The sequence below is a fragment of the Bombyx mori genome, chromosome W (assembly GCF_030269925.1).
Source record: "Bombyx mori chromosome W, ASM3026992v2".
Classification (NCBI taxonomy): Eukaryota; Metazoa; Arthropoda; class Insecta; order Lepidoptera; family Bombycidae; genus Bombyx; species Bombyx mori.
In genome coordinates this window covers 10,545,688-10,553,179 of record NC_085135.1, presented here as the reverse complement: position 1 = coordinate 10,553,179, position 7,492 = coordinate 10,545,688, and the positions used below count along the sequence as shown (strand labels likewise).

Sequence of the window (7,492 nt, the reverse complement as noted above, 5' to 3'; positions counted from 1 at the left end):
AATTTAAATTATATGCTGATGACTTAAAAGTGTATCGTGCTGTTGAAGACCATTCGGATATAGTGGCTCTTCAGTCAGACATCAATGCGATTTACAAATGGAGTACGCAGAATTACATGCACTTAAATTTGCAAAAGTGTAATTTTATTAAATTTACAAGAAAGAGGGTTCCGTTTCAAGCCACATACTACATAAACAACACACCCCTTCAAGAAGTCAATACTGTTCGGGACTTGGGCATCATCTTGGATAGCGCATTGAGCTTCAGATCCCATATTGATAACATAATTAGCAGGACCTCTCGGCTTTCTGGTTTTATAAATAGGCAAATGAAAATATTCAGGCAACCTAGCTTAACTATTCTTATTTATAATACGATTGTACGAAGCATTTTAGAATATTGTTGTACAGTCTGGAGCCCTGGCTATCAAGTACATGCAAACAGGATAGAGAGAATCCAAAAACGGTTCCTTTATCATCTCGCTTTTAATGATAATAAGTGTCACCAACTGAAATCATATAAGGAACGCCTTTCGTTCTATCGGATCCAGTCATTAAGCACACGACGTAAAGCAGCTGATATTGTGTTCCTTTACAAGCTTATACACAGCATAATAGACTCACCAGAAATACTTGAACGTATTCACTTACGGCCGTTTTCAATAACCTATCTATCCCTAGTTTCGGTTACTAAAGATAGACAAATCTATATTTTTGTCCTTACTTACGTTCCAATAACCTATCGACGGGCAGCAGTTCCTATCGGATTTATCTATCCATCGTCGGGAGGACGGATAGCCTGTTAAAGATAGAACGCTCATACAAATAGTACTTACTTCTGTTTCAATATGAGTTTTAAGTAACTCTCCGGTAGGCGGCGCTATCTCTAGTATGGGCATTCGCTTATCTGTCAAAATCGGCCGGTTACATGTTTATCTTTCGAAAGTAAATCGCTATAATTTAATAATTGTTTCTCTTCATATTGGCATATTGTAGCAGTGATGATAGTGATATGGAATTATTTCAAGTGATAATGGATTGTGATGCAGATAGTGATAGTGAGGCCGATATCATATGGTTAGGAAAATAAAGATCGTCTGAATTACATGGCGAAGATCAATAATTACGAATTTGACTATAGATTTCTGAGCAAAGGTGTTGTGAATGAATTGATTAATTTAATGAGACCATATTTGAGTGTAACGTCAAAAAGGTAAGATAAATTTTAACCATAAAAGTACTCGTTATTACAACTTATATTTGTTTATAGCAATAGCAAAATTATACCTAATTTTTGTTGTGTTACAAATTCACACTCAACAGGAATTCTATAATACTGCTGGATTCCCATGGTGCCCTAAATGACATTCATATACTAATACAATAACCTAGTAGGCTATTTACCTTCATTCTTATTACACACTGATACCTCTACATTTTATATTTGTGTTACAGATTCAAATATAGGAGAGGAATTTAGAAATAGAAAAAGAGTATTTTGAATGTGTAATTTGTGTGCAATGCATCATTGATGTTTCAAAATGTTGTTGCTTGATGGCCTGGGTCTGCTCATGATACAACTATAATTAACCATTCCGATTGAAAAGGTATTTCTTATTTATATTACCTTATTTATATTATTATTATTATATATTATTATTATATTTTTATTTATTTATATTATATATTTAGGTGTTTATATGAATTTAATATGACACTATTATAATAAATTATCTACATATCAAGAGAACATTGATAACAAGGTGGACTTGGAAATTGCTATTTGCTTGCCGATAGAGGCTATCCCCACAACCCTATCTTTTAACGTGATTAATTAACCCACATACTCAATCGGAACGATTTAAAATGAATCACATATTAAAACAAGAAATACTATAGAGAGGTAATCTTTTTTTTTAGTTAAGAGCTTGTTATACTGTATTGTAAAATAATTTAAGCGAATAATGTATAATTTTCAGATGCATTGGTGTTTGTAAAAGAAGACTCCCTGTATATCATTGAAAAGTAGATTAAAACTAGAAAATATGCAAGCTGTTATTATAGCTGCCATGCTGCATAATATCGTCAGAAGTATGAATTTAGAAGAATTAGAATCAGAAATTTCAGTCGCAGATACATTACAGGAAAATAATATAATTGTTCGTAACAATTTTTCAAAACTTACATCTGAAATACAACTATGTACTTATAAATAATTGCTTCCAAAGATAATTTATAAAATAAACTCCAAAGATAATTTGACTATTTTTTATTTTCCAAAATGATAATTACATGGTAGTTAGTACATGCAAGATATTTAATTTAGAATTTGTACATATACTTAAAAAACTATCTAACATAAAATTATTATTGCCTACTTAATTAATGAAATTTAATATTCCTTTTAAGTAATTTTTTATTTTTTAAATTATCTAAATCTAACTTAACTTTTGCTACAACAATCTCCTTTTCTTTATTTTCCAAGTCAAGTCTCTTTTTTGCTATTAGATATTCTGCTAATGCATTGTCCCTATGCTAGCCTTGCATTTCTTTTCTTCCATCTTGTTTCCGCTTGGCTGTAAAAGTGTTAAAAATATTATATGTGACCTACAACAATGTGCATGCTTTATCCAAAATTTCATCTGCAATCCTTACCACCTCCAGCCTGTAACAAAGAGCATAATTATTTCAAATACTACGGTAACCTGAAGAAAAAATCATGTTTATCAATGTGTTATTAGAGACAAACAATCAACTAATTATACTAACCTTACTAAGGTTGTTTCTTATGTTGCCGTAGCGTTCTTTAAGTTTTCCCATTTTAGTCGAAGCTGCGATGGAGTTCGTGGGAAACGACGAATCGACGAATTAAAATCATTTACAAGGGTTCGCCAAGCCTGCTGCTTCAATTTATTGTTTGTGGCATTTGTTGCCTTATTATTCAAATGTTTTTTCGCCGCCACAAGTTCTGCTAGAATCATCGTCTCATCTTTTGTCATGGTTGCTGCGTTTCTTGACTGAAAAAGATATATTTTCTAAACTTGAACTCAAAGTTTTCAAAGTAAAATTATTATTATCAATGTACTTCATAGATACTTACAGAATTCATTTTATTTCACTGTAGCTCTTTAATTATAAACACACTTAGAATTATAAACGAAAGTTTTAAAGCGTTTTGGAGGTAAGTCATCATCTAATATAGTAGGTAAACAATAGAAAAACAAACAAAAGAAACTGATCACTGCTTATTGGCAAACGGACTGTCAAAACGTTTCGTTTCATAATTTCGACTAGGATAAAAATAGCAATACGTCCAATTTAAAAAAATCTACATATGTTTTTATTACTTTTTGTTATAAACAAATGTGTTTATGATAGTCTACAATATGCTGGTTAAATTATAGTTATAATTTAGAATAAAATAAAATAAGTCTTGATCCTGATGTTGTTTCGTATTTGTAGTAGAACGAAACGTATCAAGAGGCTCGGATAAATCGGAGGGAAGAAGCTATCTACTGTTGGTTAAAGAGAGATAGCACTTATCCGTGATTGTGAAACGCAAACTAAGGATAGATACGCTCTTGCTGATATTCGGAGATAGCTATCTATCCGAAAACTCAGATACGTTATTGAAAACGGCCGTTAAGCGTACCGCGCTTGGGCAGCCGCTTATGTAATCGAAAAACTTTCCACCTACCAAAAATCAAAAATCAAAAGTAATCTTGGCCAGCACTCTCCTGTCTATCGTATGACTTCCCTGGCAAATAGTATACGTGATGAAATTGACATATTTGTCTGCCATGCTTCTCTAGCCTCACTTAAAATAAATTTAAGTTCCGTGATCCACACCGAGCTGTAGACCAACCACATTTATTTTTATTTCTAGAGAACATTAATTTCCCTCTTTTAATTTTTTTATTTTCAATGTTTTTTTTTTTTTTGTAAGTTTGTATATGCAGTTTTTTGTTTTCTTTGTCTTAATTTAATATTAGTTAATGATATTTTTATCTTAAGCACAAACGCTCTTAAACAAGATGTGTTCACACCCAAAAGGGTGAATTCGATAATGTATTATTTTATGTAAATAAGTTCAATGTTTGTGTGCAGTTTTCATCCAGTTGTGTGAACCTAATAAAACGAAAAAAAAAAAAAAAAAAAAAAAAATTATTGTTGTTCAACACTTCAGAATCTTAAGAAACTGCGGGCAGTACTTATCGATATTTGTTGTGCTACCCATCGTTCGTGTCAGTGCCTTTACTACTCCTATATGTTATTTCTTTATCGTACCACTCCTGTCATAGTTTGTTTGTGAATATTACTATCTTCAATAAACTATTCAAATACTCACTGTGTAAACCATCCTTCGTGTCAGCGCCTACCTAATACAGTTAGAAGCAGAACTACTACAACTGCATCTACAAGCACCAATTGTAAATATTAAGCAGTCTTCAGTGAGTTCCATTATTGAGAACCACCCTTATTATGATATATTGTGTATGTATCCTAATATCACGAAACCACCGTCCTTCAGGGAAACTCCGTCGCATAATGTTTTTCATTATATAGAAACAACTGGCCCACCCGTCTGCGCTCGTGCCAGACCCTTACCACCTGATGGGTATATAAAAGTTAAAGAAGGATTTAGGATTATGCAGGAGTTAAGGATCTGCAGGCTTTCTAAGAGCGCATGGGCTAGCCCCTTGCACGTGGTCACGAAGAAAAACTGCGAGTTGCGTCCATGTGGCGATTATCGGCAGATAAACACAGTAACTAAACCAGACCGAATTTTTTTTTTTTTTTTTCGGGCCAGGGGCCGAACCTCCTACGAGGTCCCCGCGCCTAGGGGGCGCGCGGGGTATGTGAGACTCAACGATCTGCAGGTGTTGAGAGCAGATCGCGGGCCCAAGGATTTTAGGGCTCACCCACTAAACGACTCCCCTGCATTCTTACACCCGACGTTCGATCTCCGTCCGGGGTCAGAACCCGTTCAAAGTAGTGGGGTTCCCGCAGTCAACACTACAACCAGACACGCGGCGCCACCCCGAGGACGCCCGACCGACGGGTCGTCGAGGCGATAGTCGACGACCAACGTCGGTCTCCGCGGTACGGCGGCGCTACCAGGCCGCCCGGGCGGTGCCGCTGGTGTTCCGGGATACCCCGCTGGGCCAGAACCAGCCTGCCGGGTCGGAACGCGATACACCGCCGACCGGGTTGCTCTTCAACAGTATGTTCGGCGACGACAGCGACGTCGAAAATGCGGACCGCATCGCAGTCCGCAGCCGCCGACGCGCCGTCCCGTCCTCCTGGTGCCAGCGCGCTAGAGTGACAGTAGCGTGCGGCGCAGCTTCAACCCCCTTAGGTCGCCCCGTGACCATCACCGGGAGGAGACTGCCTCCTCATAGGGGCTGGAGCTGGACAAACGCCCTCCTCCGACCCCCGGCCCGACGGCGGCGGCACGGCGCCGAGAGGGAAGAAGAGCTCTCCCTCTCCCGTTCCGCCGCCTCCTTCTGCGAGATGGTGGACTCGCAGAAGTCGAGCATCGCCTGCCAGGACTCGTCGCTGCCGAGCATCGTAGCCACGACGGTCGGCGTAGAGGCGGCGTACCATCACGTCAAGCCCCCCAACCTTCGGCAACAGCCGACTCAGCGAGCCGGCGGCCGCCATCAATCGGGGACTTAATCTCTCAAAGTGAGCGCGGAAGCTCCAACGACCGTCCAGTACGAGACCGAGGTACCGTAACCCGGTCGCCTCGATCTCGACGCGAACGCCTCCGATCACAAGGTGGGCCCCCTGAGGCGGCGCTCTCCGGGCCCCGTGAAACAACAGGGCCTGGGATTTATCGAGCGCCACCTCCAGACCCAGCCTTCGGATCCTGCCGATGACGAAGGCCACCCCCGCGCAAGAAAGACGAGCAGACTCGCGCAAATCCTTCCCCCGGGCCACGACTAAAGTGTCGTCCGCGTAGCAAACTATCCTCAGACCCGGGAGAGGAGCGCGAAGGGCGCCCCGCAGAACCCAGTCATAGCCGATGTTCCACAAGACAGGGCCAAGGACCGACCCCTGTGGAACACCGCGCTCGACGGGGAAGCGGAGCACCGTCCCACCGTGCCCGGTGCACACAACCGATCTATCCTCGAGGTAGGACCCGATCAGCCGACGGAGATACGCAGGGACGCCGTGATACTCCAGCGCCCTTGCGATTACCGACCAGGGCAAGGTGTTGAACGCGTTGGCGATGTCAAGGGACACCGCCAGTGCAACCCCGCCCCGGCCGACAGCCTCATCAGAGAGGGCACGCACGCGCATCACCGCGTCGATGGTCGAGCGGCCCTCCCTGAATCCGAACTGCTCCGCTGACAGATCGGGACCCACCCTCGTCAGATGTTGGACGATGCGGGCGGCCACCACCCGCTCGAGCAGTTTTCCCGCCTCGTCCAGCAACACGATGGGACGGTACCCCGCAGGTGAGTCCGCAGGGCGTCCCTCCTTCCTCAGCAGAACAAGTCTGCCCGTCTTCCACTGCTTCGGAAACCGTCCCGACTCGAGGCAGGCTTCAAAGAGCCGCACGAGCCGGTCCCCAAGGGCACCGAAGGCCAAATCCCAGACCCGGCCGTGAACACCGTCAGGGCCGGGGGCCGCGTCCTTCCTCCGCATCCTCCACACGGCCGCACGAATCTCTTCCTCCGAGATGCTCGGAGGTACTACCTCAGCAGGGGCATCACCGCTCACGCTACCGCGTGGTGGCGCGCCCGTGGAAGGGGGCTCAAAGCCCCTCTCCATCCGCGGAAACAGCCCGGAGACAATCTCCCGCAGCTGCTGAGGCTGGAGACGCTCCGTCACCGGGAGCGCCCACGGCCGCAATTTCTTGCGGACTGTTTGGTACGGGCGCCCCCAAGGATCTTGGTCAAGCGTCTCCAGAAGCGTCTTCATGCTCTGAGACTAGGCCTCGCCGATGGCCCGCCGCAGTGCCTCCTGCTTCTGGAATGCATATGGAAATAAGGTGACTGAAGTTAGCCCCTAAAAAAAATTTTTTTTCCATTTTCTACTTATTTTCTATTAATTCCTTTGTTCGTCATTTGTTCTTGATTGTTCGCTGTTAATAATTGTTTGTTCTGCATTTATTTATTTTAAAAAAATTATTAAATATATACCTACAAGTTAGCCTCCCGATTGCAATTTTTAATATTTTTTCGTCCTTAATAACACGTAAATATTCATTTTCGATTGTTCTTATATAAAATACGTTTGTTCTCTTTCGAAATTACTCATTTTTTGTTTAATTAAATATTTGTATTAGTTGAATAAATGTTTGCAAAATATGTGTACTGCGCATGCGTCAACTTTAATGCCTAAACTTTCTACGCGGTTTTAATCGTGAAAAAAAAAATTATACACCCTGAAGGATCAATTAATTGCTATACAGTTTAATTAAAAAAAATGAAAAATAAATAAATGAAATAATGTGCATTCGTTTAAAGTTAGACCAAATACA

The 7,492-nt window shown here is 41.8% G+C and overlaps 2 long non-coding RNA genes across 2 annotated transcripts; one reads left to right on the top strand and one right to left on the bottom strand.

The window, feature by feature from the left end:
• Nucleotides 1-1,034: 1,034 nt before the first annotated feature.
• Nucleotides 1,035-2,257, top strand: LOC134201803 (uncharacterized). The gene is made up of 3 exons (XR_009977064.1): nucleotides 1,035-1,213; nucleotides 1,456-1,607; nucleotides 1,980-2,257. It is a non-coding gene; the product is annotated as an uncharacterized LOC134201803 (long non-coding RNA).
• On the bottom strand, nucleotides 2,255-3,642 carry LOC134201802 (uncharacterized). The gene is made up of 2 exons (XR_009977063.1): nucleotides 2,770-3,642; nucleotides 2,255-2,665 (listed from the first exon to the last, which is right to left on the bottom strand). It is a non-coding gene; the product is annotated as an uncharacterized LOC134201802 (long non-coding RNA).
• Between the last annotated feature and the right edge of the window lie 3,850 nt (nucleotides 3,643-7,492).